This window comes from Alexandromys fortis, unplaced genomic scaffold (assembly GCF_014885135.2).
Source record: "Alexandromys fortis isolate MF-2015 unplaced genomic scaffold, M_Fortis_MF-2015_v1.1 scaffold_28, whole genome shotgun sequence".
NCBI lineage: Eukaryota > Metazoa > Chordata > Mammalia > Rodentia > Cricetidae > Alexandromys > Alexandromys fortis.
This window is the reverse complement of record NW_026067901.1, coordinates 4,898,551-4,915,518: the sequence shown is the minus strand read 5'-3', so window position 1 is coordinate 4,915,518 and position 16,968 is coordinate 4,898,551. Positions and strand designations below refer to the sequence as shown.

General features: G+C 46.2%; 1 protein-coding gene across 1 annotated transcript in view; it reads right to left on the bottom strand.

The window, feature by feature from the left end:
* Prickle1 (prickle planar cell polarity protein 1) overlaps window positions 1-12,561 on the bottom strand; it is an 88,288-nt gene extending 75,727 nt beyond the window's left edge. Inside the window, exon 1 of the mRNA XM_050129504.1 lies at window positions 12,340-12,561. The gene's annotated coding sequence lies outside the window, so the exon portion shown is untranslated. The remainder of the gene's footprint in view (window positions 1-12,339) is intronic.
* Window positions 12,562-16,968: the final 4,407 nt, after the last annotated feature.

The window sequence follows — 16,968 nt, the reverse complement described above, 5'->3', positions numbered from 1 at the left end:
CCTCCAATTTTTTTTTTTTTTTTTTTTTTTTTTTTTTTTTTTTTTTTTTTTTTTTTTTTTTTGCCAAAGACAAGGAAGTCTTTGTTGTACATACAACACATTGGTGACTTTCTACTTAATAACTCTGCTTTTTTGCTTATTTTATTTTAGGTTTTCAGAGACAGGGTTTCTCCAAGTAGCCCTGGCTGTCCTGGAACTCACTCTATAGACCTCAGACTCACAGAGATCCGCCTGCCTCTGCCTCCCGAGTGCTGGGATTAAAGGTGTGCGCCACCACCGCTTGGATCTATTTTATCTGTGGCTATCATAGTGTGCCACAAGGAATCTATTTAGAACAACTGTTGGGTCTGCGAAGGATATATATTCCTGAACATAGCAACCTCTGGATTTGGAACTGACCACAGGGAGGAATGGATAGAGCTGTGAGCTGAACCTTGCTAGCCGGAGTGTTTCCGGGTGACTTTTAATAAATCTAGTCATCCACTCGGGTGGTGACGATGACTATGGGACACCACTTCCGCTAGCCACCATCCACCTCCCTGAAGAGATAGCCTCTAACTCGGGCATTTTGGAGTCAAATAAAATATAAACTAAGACTATCACCATGTCCTTCATATTCTAACCGAGGCCACCGAGGTAGACTAGAGTAAGAAGTCTGGAGAATTAAGTGATGCATCCAACTCAGTGAGAGCCACCAGTTAAAGGCATTTCCCACACAGGACATATCTGTGGAAGGACAGCCATGTGTAGGAGACCACAGGCATCAACCGTGCTGGGTAAGCCACAGTGATGTTCATTCAACCTTCCTGCTTTTCTTTCTTTTGAAGACCTCAGCTGCAGATGTGCTTGATTGAGGGGCTGCCAGGCCACAGCTGCTTAGCAGCTAGAGCCTTGAACCCGGTGGATTCCTCATCAGGACATCGGGTTAACCTTGGGTAGCCCCCCCGAAACCCAAAGTAAAGATGCATGAGGTATATATACCCAAAGGCACTCTGCACTTGGGGGGCATTTGTCTGACTGTGGTAAAAAAGAAAAAAGTGTCAAATTAAAACATGATCATTTCTGGACAAATAAGTTGGTTAGGCTTCTTAAAAAGTTGAGCCACTGCCAATTAGTCCCTGGAACCTGAGACTTTACAATAATAATAACTCAAGCAACTAGGGTTCCTAGCAAGCAGTTTGAAATCAGGAGTAAATGACAGCCTGTCACCCTGGGGCAGCCCCAAAGCCTGTCTGAGAATGCTTCCTCCACCTCTCTCTTAAGTAGGGACTGTAGCTCATGGTGAAGAGGAAGGCCACGGAGCTTCCTTTCTGCAGACGCTCATCTCTGAGGACCGAGTTCCCTCTGCTGTGTTGTCCTAGCTCACCTGTCACTGTGGGGTGGAGGAAGGGAAAGGAGGGTGGCCAGCCCGTCTCTGATTCTTGCCTCTCACCTAGTTTTATTCCAATGAGAGGGAAGTTTCTCAGAAACTTCAGCTAGGAAAAAAAAAAAAAAACAAAAAACACCCTAGACAGGCCAGGCGCAGGCCTTTAATCCCAGCATTTGGGAGATGAGGCAGGCAGATCTCCGAGCTCTAGGCCAGCCTAGTCTACCTGTTCCAAGAACAAGGTCTACGTGGAGAATCTGGTCTTGAAACACAACCAAACCATACCAAAGAACAATAAAAACAACCTAAACCCCAAACAAGAAAGACTCAGGGAAGAAACAGTCCTGGCTTCTTTTGTCTTTATATTATGTATAACATGGTCCTTGAGTACCAGATTTGTAGAGAAGAAATCATCTCATAACTTTACGGCTTGAGTATCAGAATGAAATTATAGTACAATGTTTTTCTGAGCACTGCACCCCGCTGTACTACAGCGAGGATTCACTCTGTTCACGGTTATTAAGTACCTACCATGCTCCCCGAGGGGCTCTAGAGCTGGGGATGGGGCTGCAGACCAGGAAAACAGAGAGTTGGCTTTCTAGGACTATGGAGAAGTCACAGGTGGGGTTGGTGGGTGGCACTGGGGAACGAAGGGGCGCTGCTGCTGGGCCTCCCAAGCCAGAGCAGGGATTCCCTTCTGAGCCCACTGACAAGAAAGGTATCTTTCTGTATTATGTCTCTGATCCCTCGGGCGGCGACGTGGATGACACAGTGAGCCTCCATCCCACGCCCTTTTATAGGAGTTTGGAATCCATCACAAACATGGGATTAGCTGGGAAACAAACATTTGTGTCACCCTGGGAGGCAGCCCCCCCTCCCCCCGCCTACCCCCCACTTGCTCTCCCAATGATCCTTCAACTCTGTCAGCTACGGCTTAGCTCTTCCTGCGTCCAGTGCCTTGTGTCATTCACAAAATGACCGGAAGAGAGAGTTTTCAGTTACACCCTGCACACAACCCAAGTGAAGAAACGTCCACTCAGGCCCCCGGATGTTTGATTCAGCAATGCGCACTGAACAGGAAGAGGTGCCGAGGCAGTTGATTTCTTGACTGGCTGGTTGTACCCGCACAGTGAGAAGTCCAAGGGACATCGGAAAGCTAGTCAGATTGTAGAATAGTGAACTTAAAAGCCTTATTACATATAAAAAAAAAGATTAGATTGAATTAAACACACAATAGCAAACAAACAAAAGTTGGGGAAACTGAAGAAGCATCCCCGGTCCTCTTTGGTTTTTGCTGTGCAGACGCAGCACTAGTGATGGTGACTGTTACTATTCATTCCCTGTGTCCGGGAAGGGACCCAGGGACTTATGCTTGCTGGCCACATGCACCAGAGTGACTTTTCAAGTTCCATGTAGCTTGTGGAGGCTGAAACGATGGCCATACTGGATAGCCACAAGCAGCAACTAAAACCGCAGACCAAAAAGGCAAAGAAAGGAGACGGGTAACAAATCCTATTAATCATTTTCCACAAACTATATGTTTGTCACATATTTTATTGAGACTCGGATGCTAGCCTCTGCGTAGAGCATGAAGTACGGTTTTCAAGAATTTCGCGTTATGGTATATATGTGGAATTATGTCTGTGCAAGGATGAAAATAATACTGGCTACAGGAATAACTACAGTTAGCCAGTTTAAAGACTGCTCCATGGGCTGCAGAGATGGCTCAGCAGTTAAGAGCATTGCCTGCTCTTCCAAAGGTCCTGAGTTCAATTCCCGGCAACCACATGGTGGCTCACAACCATCTGTAATGAGGTCTGGTGCCCACTTCTGCAGAAAGAATATTGTATACATAATAAATAAATAAAAATAAATATTTTTTTTTTAAAAAAAGACTGCTCCCTTCTTGCTCTCCCAATGATCCTTCATCCAAAGAGATGAGAACGGGGTTATGGGGATGGCTCAATGGTTAGGAGGGGCACTCTTCTCCTAGAGAGCTTGGGCTCGGTTCCCAGCACCCATGTAACGTGTATCACAACATCTGCAACAACATCCCCAGCTTCAGGGGGACCCGAGGCCGTCTTCCTGCCACTGTGGCAACTTCACTTACATGCGTACATATCCCTGTTCCTCCTGCCCCCTCCCCGCAACTACAAAGAAAATAAATCTTAAAAAAATAGAAAGGGTGGAGAGATGGCTCAGGGGTTAAGCGCACTGGCCGCTCTTCCAGGAGACCCAAGTTCAATTCCCAGAACTGATATGGCAGCTCACAACTGCCTGCAGCTCCGGTTCCAGGGGCCCTGATACCCTCGCATGCAGGCAGAACACTAATGCACATAAAAATAAATAATACTAAAAGAAATGGAAATGGGAATCAGTATTCCTGTTGTTGAAAGGGCAGACCCGTATCTCTCTACACAAAATGTGTATCTAAAAAGTCATATTAATAAAGTTCTATTTTAAAATGTCTGATCTTATGATTCAAAATATTTAAAGGTAGGATGCAAAATTGTAAAAAAAACTGTAATAAACTCATTATTTTTCAGATACTTTTTTTTTTTGTTTTTTTTTTTTCGAGACAGGGTTTGTCTGTAGCTTTGGAGCCTGTCCTGGAACTAGCTCTGGTAGACCAGGCTGACCTTGAACTCACAGAGATCCACCTGCCTCAGCCTCCCAAGTGCTGGGATTAAAGGCATTTACCACCAGCGCCCGGCACAGATAAGTTTTTTAAGATTTATAGTGATATATTTGGGTAACAGTTCTTAAATTGACATATTTATATAATCGCAAAACCCTGAAAATATTTATTAAACAACTATAAGAACTAGGAATGTAAGAAGATGTAGGATAAAGTTATTTTTTTCAACAGTATGCAAATTGCACTTTCTGAAAAACTTGTACTTTGGAATAAGATGCACCCCTCTCCCCCATTTCCTGATACCTTTTTAGGGAGAATACTCCCAAGTTGAAATTACTAATTACTATGGGTCAGTTACTAATCTGAAACAAATTACAATAAATATGCTTTGAGTATGGCAAATGTACTGTAAAATAATATACTTATGATGTTGTTCTTCAGATTAGTGAATGATTATGTTAATTGTTTTAAATTTGGAGATAGTTTACCTAAAAGGTGTCTCCAGGGTGACAAAAATATAGCAGGTATACTGTTTGAGAACACAATTTGCACTGTATTTTCACAAAGTTCTTTGACATCAGGCATCTGTATTTGCCGGCAGCGAGTGAGTGTCAGGCAGGGGTAGGCCTCTGCCCTGTGACATGAATCACCATGAATCATCATAGTCAGTACTGGGCCCAGTGACACTTCAAGAGTTTGTTAGCGATAGAATGGGGTAGCCATTTAGCATGGATGAACAAAAGAGGAAGGATGGAAGGAGGCAGAGGGGAAGATAAAGAGGAAGGAGGGAGGCAGAGGGGAAGATGAAGAGGAAGGAGGGAGGCAGAGAGAGGAGGTGAAAAAGTGAGCGGGCAGGGAAGAAGAAAAAGCAGAAAGCATTGAGTTCAGCCCCTGTGGGGCAAAGACACAATTTGTCTTCCTTCCTGCCAGTGAATCTCTGACACGGTCTAATTCAAGTGGCTCCACCACATCCGTGTACCGGAATCACCTGAATGGCTGATTCAGGCCACGTGTGCAAGAGTCCACCCAAGGGCTGGGGGCGTGGCTAGCGGTGAACCCACACAGGACTTTCCTGGGTTCGATATCCAGTGTAGAGAAATGCACGCCCCCTTGCCCCACCTTAAAAATCTCTGTGCGTTATCTGCCCGTTGATAAAGTTCCACAGGTGTTTATGATTACATTCTTTCATTACATACAGACCTCGCCTAATTCTTTCATTGTATATATGAGAAAACTGAGGCCCAGGGGGCTGGAGAGATGGCTCAGTGGTTAAGAGCACTGCCTGCTCTTCCAAAGGTCCTGAGTTCAATTCCCGGCAACCACATGGTGGCTCACAACCATCTGTAATGAGGTCTGGTGCCCTCTTCTGGCCTGCAGGCACACACACCGACAGAATATTGTGTATATAATAAATAAATTTAAAAAAAAAAAGAAAGAAAGAAAAGAAAACTGAGGCCCAGAGATGCTGAGGAACTGACTGAAAACCACACAGCTATTGGCCTGTAGTCCCACTTTTATGATTTTTTTCCAGGAAAAAAAAAAAAAAAAACAAAAACCAGTCTTCCTCTGCATGGTTGGTTTCTTGTGAGCTCACAGCTGTCTGTCCTAGAACCCCTGCTCATGAACAAGAAGGTTCACGAACAAGATATTCTCTCGAAAATGATGGAAACAATGTTCAAAAAGCCAGTGTCTCCAGGTGGCAATCACAAAGCCAGCCAGCAGGCTCTTCCCACTCTGATGACCTGGTCACCTGTTTTTGACACAGCCAAGTCAGCTGTGCAAAGCGCTCCCATCCCAACAGTGCTGCTGTTTGCTCTCCCCGGGTCAGGAGGAGGAGGGGAAAATGATTTTCTTGGCTAACTCCTTACAATTCAAAAGAAGGTTAAGAAAGTACAGTTTCCAATCCTTCAAAATGGAGAAAGCTGGCCTGCCTTTCTCACACTTGGCAGGGCTGAAGGACATGTTTTTGGCTATTAGCCCACGTAGCTGGTCACGTTTATAGACGGCCCACAATGGGAGCGGAGATGGTGAAGTTAGTTCAACCTCTTATGTCAATTTTTTCCCCTCCCTTCGTAGTCACGGAAAAGCACAAAAGGCTAAAGCATTTCAGAACAACGTGAGGGGCTCAGCTATCACTTCAGCCCATTGCTCAAGACTTGTGCGCAAATGGGAGCGGAGGCCGCTCAGCGGAATTCCTCGCGGGACCCTTGTGATGAACCAAGTTAAGCTACGCAGAATGTGGTGCAGAATTCCCACAGCACATCTGCACTTTCTATAAGAAACATCTGGGGCTCCATGTCCTTCAAGCCTCACTTTATCGTTTCTCAAAAAATTATGTAGCATGCATAAACTCCAAACACTGCCCAAACATATTAATTACACAGACACAGAAGAATTGAACGTGTCATTTCTCTTGACAGAGGTTAGACAAGTGTTCCAGCATGTGTGTTCTGGGCAGTCTTCTCATGCAAAGCCTAACATGGTCTGTCATGGGTCTCTTTTAAAGCCAAGTGCCATACTCTCTAACCTCCTTCCCGCTCAGAATCAAGGAACTTAAGATTATTCAAGCGTGGAAATAGCCTAACTGGAGATACCCATTACACCTACCAAGTTATTGATTTCTTCAGATTACCATGCTACTTGCTTGTCATAACTTAAGTAATCATAAAACACAAATGCCTCTGGTAAAGATACATCACAGCTCCAATCACTTTTCTTTCACTAAGGTGAAATAGTCCAGTTTTACTATTAGGCTAGTATGTATGCATGTATGCCTGAGTCTGTGAGCTTGCGTGTGGGTATGTGTATGTGTGTGTGTATGTGTGTGTGTATGTGTGTTCTGTTTTAATGGTAGTTACTGAGGAACTGGTCCCTGAAGCAAAGGGCACACATGCAGTGGGCTTGTTTCTGCTGTTCCCACAGGGGCTCCATGAAATATGGCATTTACAAATTTGGACTAAACAGCACTATTTATCGCATGGTGGAAACGGTCCAAAAGTGCTAAGAGAGACGTTGGCATTCGGGCAAGCCCACTACTGTTGAGCCCAAAGAAGAACTACATTCTCCAGAATGCACTGGAGGCACTGAAAGAGCCAGTGTGAAAATCCTTCCTGGGGACCATTTCAGCACCGCACCCACTGTATCCCCTCTGGCTATGGGTGTTGTGTTTCAGGGGGAGGAGGCACAAAACTGTTGTGGACCAAGTCTGATCCCAGTCCACACAAGCCAAGTCCCAAGACTGTGTATTTTCTTATTTTCAAGATTAATACGTCAAATATATCCGCTGGCTATTGGAGGGTTGGAGTCACCACTGTGTTAGAAAAAGTTAGAAGTCCCCAGAGGAGGTGGACTGGGAAGCCCTGGTGGCCGAGGAATGCCTGACATTATTTGCTGTCTCCTCTTCTGTCTAAAGTATGTTTTTAACTCTCTACCATTTTCGTATTTTTGTTTTAAACAGCTCTTCATGGTCCTTCAAATGGCAAGATGAAATAATTTGAATAAAAGGCAATGGATCCGATATCCAAAGGCCTCAAAGAATAATTTTTGATACGTCTCTAACGAAAAACGGGAAAAAAAAAAAAAACCTTGAAAACATTGTGGCTTGCAATGTGTTACCAGATAACCTTTCCCCTTCCTTGGGGGAACCCATTGGCACACAAAGTTTCTTTCCTTTATTAAGCCACTGATGTTTGCTCAGAGCATTTGGGACCCTAGAAAACTGGGGTCATATCACATTAAGTGCTGGCTACTCTATATTGGCCTTTCTAATTTTTTTTAAAAGCAACGCAAATGGAGGAAAAGGTGGTTATAAAAAAACATCACAGGAAACCAAATAGCCTTTATTTAAATTAAAAGCAATCACGGCCTGATTCTTGGAGCTCACTAGGAAATGCTTTTGGCATGCAGCTGCTGCGTGGGGCCAATCTCATGTGTAATTGGAAACATTTCAAACAGAATTGTTACTGAAGTCACAGACCATAATTGTGAGCTGTGGGCTCAGTACCCTCCATAAAAGAAGGGCGGTGGAACTATGGGAGGGGACTCGGGGCACTGGGGGCATCTTAATGCAGAATGTCACCCTTCACTGACACATCTTTCTTTCCAAAGGCCAGAAGAGTACAGCAAAGCTGGTGGGAGCTGGAAACCCACCAGCAGGACAGAGTACCAAGACAACTGAAATAACACAGCCCTCACTTGTTTCCTGACAACTATGTAACAGCTGGAAAGGAAGGGGTTGGCTCCAATCCCCCAGGGAGAAAAAACGCAAGCTCAGCTTCATGGGCCAGTTGGTTTCTTAGGATCACCTAGGAAAAACTTGGGGAGAAGAGTTACATAAAAGTGAATGACAGCTATTGGCTCGTTTGCAGTTCTGTTTTCAAATACTTACAGTGGTTTCTGCCTATCTGACTTTTTTTTTCTTATAGGAAAATGACCACGGAAGGTGGTACTATCTTTGTGTTCTCCGAGAAGTCCCTTCAGATGTGACCAGGAGCATTTAAACAGACATACACAAGAAGAATTATTGAACTGTCTGAGAGGCCTGATCACCCGAGTAACTGGAAACAGCCCATGCCCGTGAACCAGCAGCTCAGGAACAGCTCGCGGAAAAACCATGTCATTCTGGCACACGGCAAGGGATCTGATTATTCTGTCGTATCTCTGTGCCAGAAATGTCATGACATCAGCATGCTCCAAGCTGTAAAGCAAACCTCTTTCCACTGCCTTCTTCAGGAGAGGGTCAGGGGATACGGGGCACGCAAAGCTTCCTGGTTGCTATTGGCCAGCCTTTGCCACAGCTCCTGGATGCAGGGCCGACTCCACTTTTGCAGAGCACCACTGTAAACCACGTGGTTCATTTGCTGGTTGCCAGGGTGCTGAGGGACGATTTTTGCACGTGTCCAAGGGGAGGGGTCCAGAAGGGCAAGGCTCTATGCTGCCCTTAGGCCATCCTGGTCCCTGACACTCTGTCAGAAGCACGGCCTCCGCTGCTTCTACTGAGGCTTTGAGACACTGTAGCAGTACCTGACTTGGCCTCTAGATAACTCTGCTCCCTGCTCCAACCCTTTGTTCACACCCACTTTCTGAAGTTCCTTATCCAATAACCAGGAGAAAAATAAAGATTCCTTAGCATACCAACCCACCCACCCACCAAGAAACACCTCATTCACTTTCCTTATTCCTCTTCATTCTAGAACATTGCACCTAGATTTACACAATTTTAATATTCTCACAACAGTAAGAATGGAACAAAGAATACTGTTTTATATAACATGGAGAAAACACAGAACTATTTTCCTGAGCGGAGGAGTCTATCTTGGTCAGATGACATAACAAACATTCCTGTACATACATGAGAATCAGTGTATGTGTGTGTGTGTGTGTGTGTGTGTGTGTGTGGGGGTTCGTATGTGGTGTCAGCATGGAGGTCAGAGGTTGATGTCACCCATCTCCCTCTCTGTCTCTCCACCTTGTTTTTTGACACAGTCTCTCAGGGAACCTAAACTCACTGATGGTCTAGGCGGCTCCCTGGTGCTCTGGAAACCTTGCCTGCCCTGTTCCGCTGTTGCTGAGATTACAACCGCAGGTAACCATGCTCATCTGGGAATCTGAACCAGGGCCCTCATACTTGTACAAGCTCTTTACCAACTGAGCCATCTCTCCAGAACCCTGTTGTTGACTTTTGAAATTCTACTTTTTTAAAATGGAAAATTTATCCCTTATAAGATACTATGTTCAGGGAACTAACTGCTGTAATTAAAATACCAACCAATAAAGGATCATCTCAACTGAGAATTGTTGCCCTTAATATCAGACAATTCAAAAATATAGGGTAGGTTTTGTGAGAGTTTCTACCTGGTTCTCATTCTATTTCTCCAGTATTAGGGCTGTCACTCCCTGGGGTGTGGCTCAGCTGTGGAGTGAGCACGTGCCCAGGTTTGCCCCCAGTATTGCAAAGACATTGCTTGCAGAACCTAACCTTTTGTGGGCCACGGACAAGCTACTGTAGACTTTAAAGAGATTACCTATTCTGGATATTTTAAACTACTAAGAGAGACTAGCAGGGGCACTTCTACCAACCACCTAGCTATCAACCACCAAGTTTCTTTCTCCTTCTAGCTTGTGCTGTTTTTCTTTCATCACCCAAGCTGACTCATTATTACAAAAAGTAGACCCATGATCCTTGGTTATATATATCTTAAAAATCATAGGCAACCTTTTAAGCATCATTAGTATCACCTGCAGAACTGATTGAATCTGTCACTTTAGTGAAATATAGCAGTTTTCTCTTAAAAACGATCCGTGAATCAACAGGCTCACTCACTGGTAACTCTCCAATTATACCAAATTAAGAAGGGGAAAACCAAATTACCAAACTCATTCACTCATATCAACCTGTCCATCTTTAGACACCATTCTGCTCCCCTTCTTTTCCTTCCCAAGGCTCATTTCGAAGCACGAGTCATTCATCCACGCCAGGCATGACTTATTTTGAGTTATCAGTAAGTGTTCGAACTCTTAACAGAGGGTAGCATCCCTTATTCCTAGTGCCTTTTGTATAGCACCTACATTGTTAGCCTTTAAATCCTTCGTATAAACACTTCTAGAAGTGCTTATTAAATATCCCCTTCTGTGTTTTCTGACTCGCCAGCGGATGGCATTTAGAACTCTTTGCTACCAGCAGGTGCTGTATTTTGCTTTCTTTAGGCTCCAGCTGGCTACAATGATAGATTCTTGTCCCAGCCACCTAGGCTAGGGACCACATTGGAGGCGAAATGAACCCAACCCCACCAGACAGCAAGATAAATGGTTGCTGTTTAAGTTTTAAATCCCCTGGTGGGAGTAAATATTGTTCTAGGCAAAAAGGCTCGACAAACATTGCGTCATCCTTATGGAGCTGTCTTGATGAAAACAGAATTTTTAGATTAGGTTGGTCCTAAATCTAAAAGTGTATCTATCTGGCTGTCAAGGGTTTTGGTATTCTCTCCTCCCCATTTCCTACTCTAAAAACAGACATATTGTTGGGGATGATCAAACGCGGCTGACACGTCCCAAGGGGCACGGTCCCACTCTTGGTAAAGAAGGCCGCTGAACACTGACACTTCACTGAGGATAATGGCGACAGCAAAGGCTTAGTCGGGAAAAAGGCCAGTTGTCACCTAAGTGACAGGCAACAGCTGAGCTCACACATCTGGAGCTAGAGGAGGGCAAACCTTAACAGCCCTCATTCGTCTACACCTTGGGCTTGTCTGAAGATGGAAGTCTCCTTCACTCCAGAAGTACATTAAAAAATATCTGATGGTGAACCACGTCAATTACATAACATCAGCGCAGCGCAGACACTGCCTTCCGAAAGCGCTGATTAAAACCAGGCGGCAGACAGAACTGTTCAGGGACAGATAGGAGATACAATTTCATCAAGTATAATTTGTCATTCATAAAACCTACCCTAAAAGCCACAAATGCAGCATTTTTTTTTTAAACAGCACAAGTGCACTTGGGCTCCACCAGGGATTTTCACATATGCTCCTTCAGACCGGTTCGCCGTGCGTTCTTCTCCTTGATCCTGGCTGCAGTCCTGCCTGACACGTTTTAAAACCAGGAACCAAGTGCGTCAGGCTTAAGAATCTGAGTCCTCCCGGGGCGGGTTGGAACTCAAAGCTGTGCCAGCCGTCCCCGCGACCTCCCGGGTACACCCCCCTCCGTCTTCAGTCTCCTGAATGCAATCTGTGGACAATTTTCCGAAAGTCCCAAAAATAACACGGCCCTGCCAATAGTCGTTGGCGATGCCGTTTGTTTTTCTTAGAGGGCAATGAAAACTCAACAGCTTTTCTGCTGCATCCCGAGTCCCGCTCCTGCTAATTATTAACAGACCTAGTTTCTTCAACTTTTTCTGCCAGAAGGGAGAACGCCGCGGCTCCCCTTCTCTCCCACGGGCGAGCTGCGTGCAGAGTGGGGTCTCCACGGAGGGCAGGCTGCGGCTGCCTCTCCAGGGCAGGCGGCCCTTCCCGGGCGCGCTAGGGGCCGAGCCTCTCCGCAGACGCCAGTAGGTGACAGGCGATCCTCAGCCACTCACCCTCGCCTCCCCGCTCTTGCGTGGCCCGATTCGGGGCCATGCAGCTGGCCTCGGCGCCGGGGGAGGCGGGGAGAGCCGGCACGACCTGCCTGCCACGCAGCACGAGGGGCCGTGCGCCCAGCCTCTGCGCAACCACAGCCCAGCAGCCCTCCCGGAGTCTTCCCCGCGCTCCCAAACCGCCGGACGTCCCATCCCGCGCCGTGACAACGCGGCCCAAGCCGCGGCGCCCCCCCCCCCGCCCTCGCGCCCCGAGCCACTCACCCCAACGCGCGAGCGGTGACCGCGCGATCTTCCTCGCCGGCGCTGGGAGCTGCGGTCCTCCGCGTCAGGCGCGCTCCCGCGTGCGCAGCCCCGGGTGCGTCCGCAGCCGGGCACGGAGCGCTGCGGCCGCGCGGTACCAGGTCAGCGCAGGCGGCGCGGGGATGGCATGGTGGCGGCTCCCCGGCCGCTGCTCGGCTGCAGGCGGAGTGCGCGCTCCAGCCTGGGCCGCTGCAGAGCACCCGCCCCGGGCCGCCGAGCGGGCGCCAGCGAAATCCCGGAGCGCGGACGCCTGGGATGCAGGAGACTCTGCGCGCCCACGCGCACAGCGCAGGGCCCCCGATCCCTCCCGCCAGGCTGCACCCGCCGGGCTGCGGTCTGCAGGCCCGCGAGTCTCCGCCCCGTCCCGTCCCGCCCCGCCCCCGAGTCTCTGCCCTTTTTAATGCTGTGGTCGTGTTTCAGTCAATAATCCAGACGGATTGATTGCGAGATAGAAAGGGTGAAGGGGAGGAAAAGGTAAACCCAATTTCCTCTGATCAAACAGTTTGACAGGGTCCCCATTAGGGTTCTCTTTCCTTTGGGGCGTGTAGAGAGGGCACAAGTTAATTAAACTCTTGATTCCTTCTGGCGCTTTCGCCTCTGGTAACCCCACCTGGACTCGATCCTATCTCGTGTAATTCCCTGAGGGTTGGCCTTAGTCGGCTCCGCAGCCAAGAAGGTGAGAATTCAGAACATGAAGCGCAAACTGATGGTCTCAAGGAAAAAGCCAGAGGGTGCAGCTGAGGACCCTCGGGGAACCAACCACGGTGTCTCGGGGGTCAGGTTCGAGTTAGCCCGGAGCATTAGATACGAGGTCCAAAGCCTTCATTCCATCATGAAGATTATTTTTCATTGACCAAGCCATTCTCCGTGTTTTAACTCTGCCCGATTCCTAGGGCTGGGCTGTCAGGCTCAGTCGCCCACGTACAACAGGGACTCAGTCTGTTTGAAAGTTCTGCCCTGACATTTGCGTCCCCATAAAACTCAGAACCCCTTAACTTTTCTACTTCCGGATCCGTGGAGTCACGCTGTGGGTACTGGGACACCAGGCCTCAGGGAGCAGAACCCACAGCCGCTGGTAATGCCAACCTGACAGATGTCCCTGCAAAGCAGATCCTTTGTGGATCTCTCCATGACTTATAAACCTTCCAAGATGCTGTAAGTAGCATCTTGAAGGAAGAGAAGGCTTTATGTGCTAGGAGCAGGGAGGTGATGTTGATGAATTCGTATCCCTTCAAGAAAAAACAAAGCTGCCCATTTAAGACTTTCTTCGGCAGCAAATATGTTTCTCTGGTGGTAAAGCAAAAGTCAAAGACTAGGAAGATGTAAAACTGAAGTCAAAGACTAGGAAGATGTAAAACTAATAGCTAACGAAAAAGAAGGAAGGAACGTGCCAAAGCCAGAGACTATTGGTCTCAGCTCTCTCTGGGGTTCGGATCTTCTCACTTTGTTGACACAAGAAAGGAGACTGCAGCTGTTGAAATCCTCCCATTTGTAAGTGATGTGCATAATCACCAGAGCCAGGGCGAGAATGACCTAAGCCTTCCTGCTCCTTAGTATCTCATTGGCCTCGGCGTTTAAGTTGTGTCTTGTCAACTCTACAAATACTTCTACTAAGCTATAAGCATGGAGCTATTAACTAACCTTCCTGCCCAAGAAAACGGGCAAAAATGACTCGTTCCGTTTCCACCCACAGCGAGAATGAGTACTTTAAAGGGTGGGTCTACTGTTGTCATTAACGGCTTCGGCTTCTGTCTATCTTCTCTCCTTAAAGCTTCAAAGTAAAGTGGGTTCTCAAAAATTAAAGACGGAGTGATGTATTGGAATAGTGCTGGGGAGGATGACATGGAAGGTGGTGTCTGTTGTTCCCCACAGTCCTGTCTCATGAGGGCGCCCACTTCTGCGGAAGAGTTGGGTGGGAAGAACCTGTGAAAGATATTTGTATAGCCTGAGCTTGGACCTCGCTATCAAAGGGAAAAAGTGTTAGTATGTTATAGCATGACATGGGTATTAGTATATTATAGCATGACATGGGTATTAGTATGTTATAGCATGACATGGGTATTAGTATGTTATAGCATGACATGGGTATTAGTATGTTATAGCATGACATGGGTATTAGTATGTCATAGCATGACATGGGTATTAGTATGTCATAGCATGACGTGGATATCACAGCAGAGGACCTACAGCTGTGGCTTCACAGAGGATTTTGATAAAATCGAACATCAATAATTTGTGGTGCAAACAGTGTTCTCCCCAGAGGCTACTTCTTTGGGCAACGTACTATAAACATCTTTGTAACAAATACTTGGTTTTCAATCAAGATGCTCAAAAAAATTACTCAGGCAGTTCAAGTGAGATTAGAATAGACTGATTTTTACATCCCAAGCCCCATCATTTCCCAAATGGACCCTAAAAGGATGTCGTTAACATTGCTGGCCCTCAGTTCCTTCTCCATAAAGAGGATAAAAGCCCGATCAGAGAGCTATTGGGTTCCTAAGCTGAAGGAAGCTTCCAATTAGTCAAAAAGATTTTAAGGATGACATTTCTACATCATATTTTTTTTCTCAACCGCCTTCCCTTACTCCTGCTTCTGTGAAACCCAACAAATTAGAAAGTCACACACACACACACACACACACACACACACACACACACACCGCCCCATACACACACTTGGCAGTATTAGGGATTGAATGCAGGGACTCGTGCATTCTAGGCAAGAGCTATACAACAGCCCTTTAAATCTTATTTTTCGTGTCAGTGTCTTCAGTGTTCCACAGGCTCTCTTTGAAGAAAATGAGAACATAGCTCAGTCTCCTGAGGCCTGCATTCCGCCATGCCTGACATAAGAAAAGGAGAAGACTCTTTTAAGGTTTAGCGTGTATCAGGACTGTATGGGGGCTCTGTGTTATGAGCATTCACTGCTCTTTCAGAGTTGGGTTCCCAGCATCTACATCAGGTGACTCAAAAACTTCCCCAATTTCCAGTTCCAGGGGATCCAGTGTCTGCCCTCTCCTGGTATCCATGGGCACCCATACACACAAAGAATTCACTCGCATAGACATAGACATACACGTAAGAAAATAATGAAATGTATTTTAAAATATAGTTTAAGGGTCCCAGTGTAGTCTCCTTTGTGAACTACTTGGTTGTTCTAAGTCTCTTCCTAATGGGGCTCTCCCTTCTTTGTCTTGTCACTTAAACAGGATCTCACACTTTTAATATGTAAATCAATTCAGAGTCATTTTAAAGCAGCAAAACCAATTTTTATAAAAGTTATACCCTTGTGTACTGAGCGGTAGCTACAAATTTCTTACATTGAAGTCATTGTCTCCATTGCTTCAGTGTGTAACCTCGTTTGGAGACAGGCTCTTTACAGTTACAGTCAAGTGAAACTAAAATCACGGCTACTAGATTGAGTCCTAAGCCTATACAATTGAGCTTTTCTTGTATTTGTTTCTTTTTCTGAGACTAGGGTCTTATGTAACCCAAGCTATCCTTGAACTTGCTTTGTATCCAAGGAAGACCTCGGACTCCTAGTTCTCTTGCCTTCATCCCCTGTACCATGCCTGGCATGATTCATTGCACGAAAAGGAAATCTGTAGACAGACCTGCATTCAGGAAGGATGCCACAAATATGAAGGTGGAGATTGTGGCAATGTTTTCCAAGCCAAGGGACATAACAGATTGTAGGAAATTATCAGAAGCCAGTTAAGTGCGGGACAGCGCTTAGGAGGAACCAGCTGTACCTCTAACTTGATCTCCCTCTTCTTTACTCTTCAGCTGTGAGGCGATGTAGTTCCATTGTTTAGGCTAGCCCCCTGTGATGTTTTGTTGCGACAGCACAAGTCACCAAATGTGGTCCCCAAGGACTCATGCTCCGAATGCTCTTGGTTTCCTCAAGATGAAGAATTCACATCAGTTCAGACAAAAGAACCAAGGAATTAAGTAAGAATCCAGAGGTTTTGACAATCCTGACTTCACATCCAGGTCAGGTTGGTTCTTACTTTTTACTTGGTTTCTGTTCTCCGTGCCGCCTGACCCCAAATCTCAAACATGCCATGACCTGCAGACTCACCCTGACACAGGGATTGCAAGGTGCATGATCTTGAGCGGGTAGTGAACAACTAGCCTGGAGGCATGCTCCTGTGTTAACTGTCCAAGGATGTCCTGTGTCTTTTCGGACAAAGCACACTGTCCTCAGAGTAGAGAGAAGGCACTCACTTTTGTACAATGTGGATTTCCTACCTGTCCTCACCTGTATTTGCACTAATTGTATCAACTATTTACAGTTCTTCAAAAGCATCAAGCTATTTGAGACCTCTGTGCTTTGATGGTTGCTTGAAATACACTGATCATGGCCTTTTTTATTATCAAGTCTTTTTCTGTCCTTATCCCCCCCCAAAAAAAACCCCTTTGCTTAAATACCCACTTCTTGGGACTCTTGTATTTTGCATGTTTATATGGCAAACACTTGACCACCTCTCTACCCCAAATTCTAGCTTTTTGTTTTGTTTGTTATTTTTTTTGGTTGTTGTTTTGCAAGAAGCCCTGACTGTTCTGGAGTTCAGAGTGCAGACCAAGTTA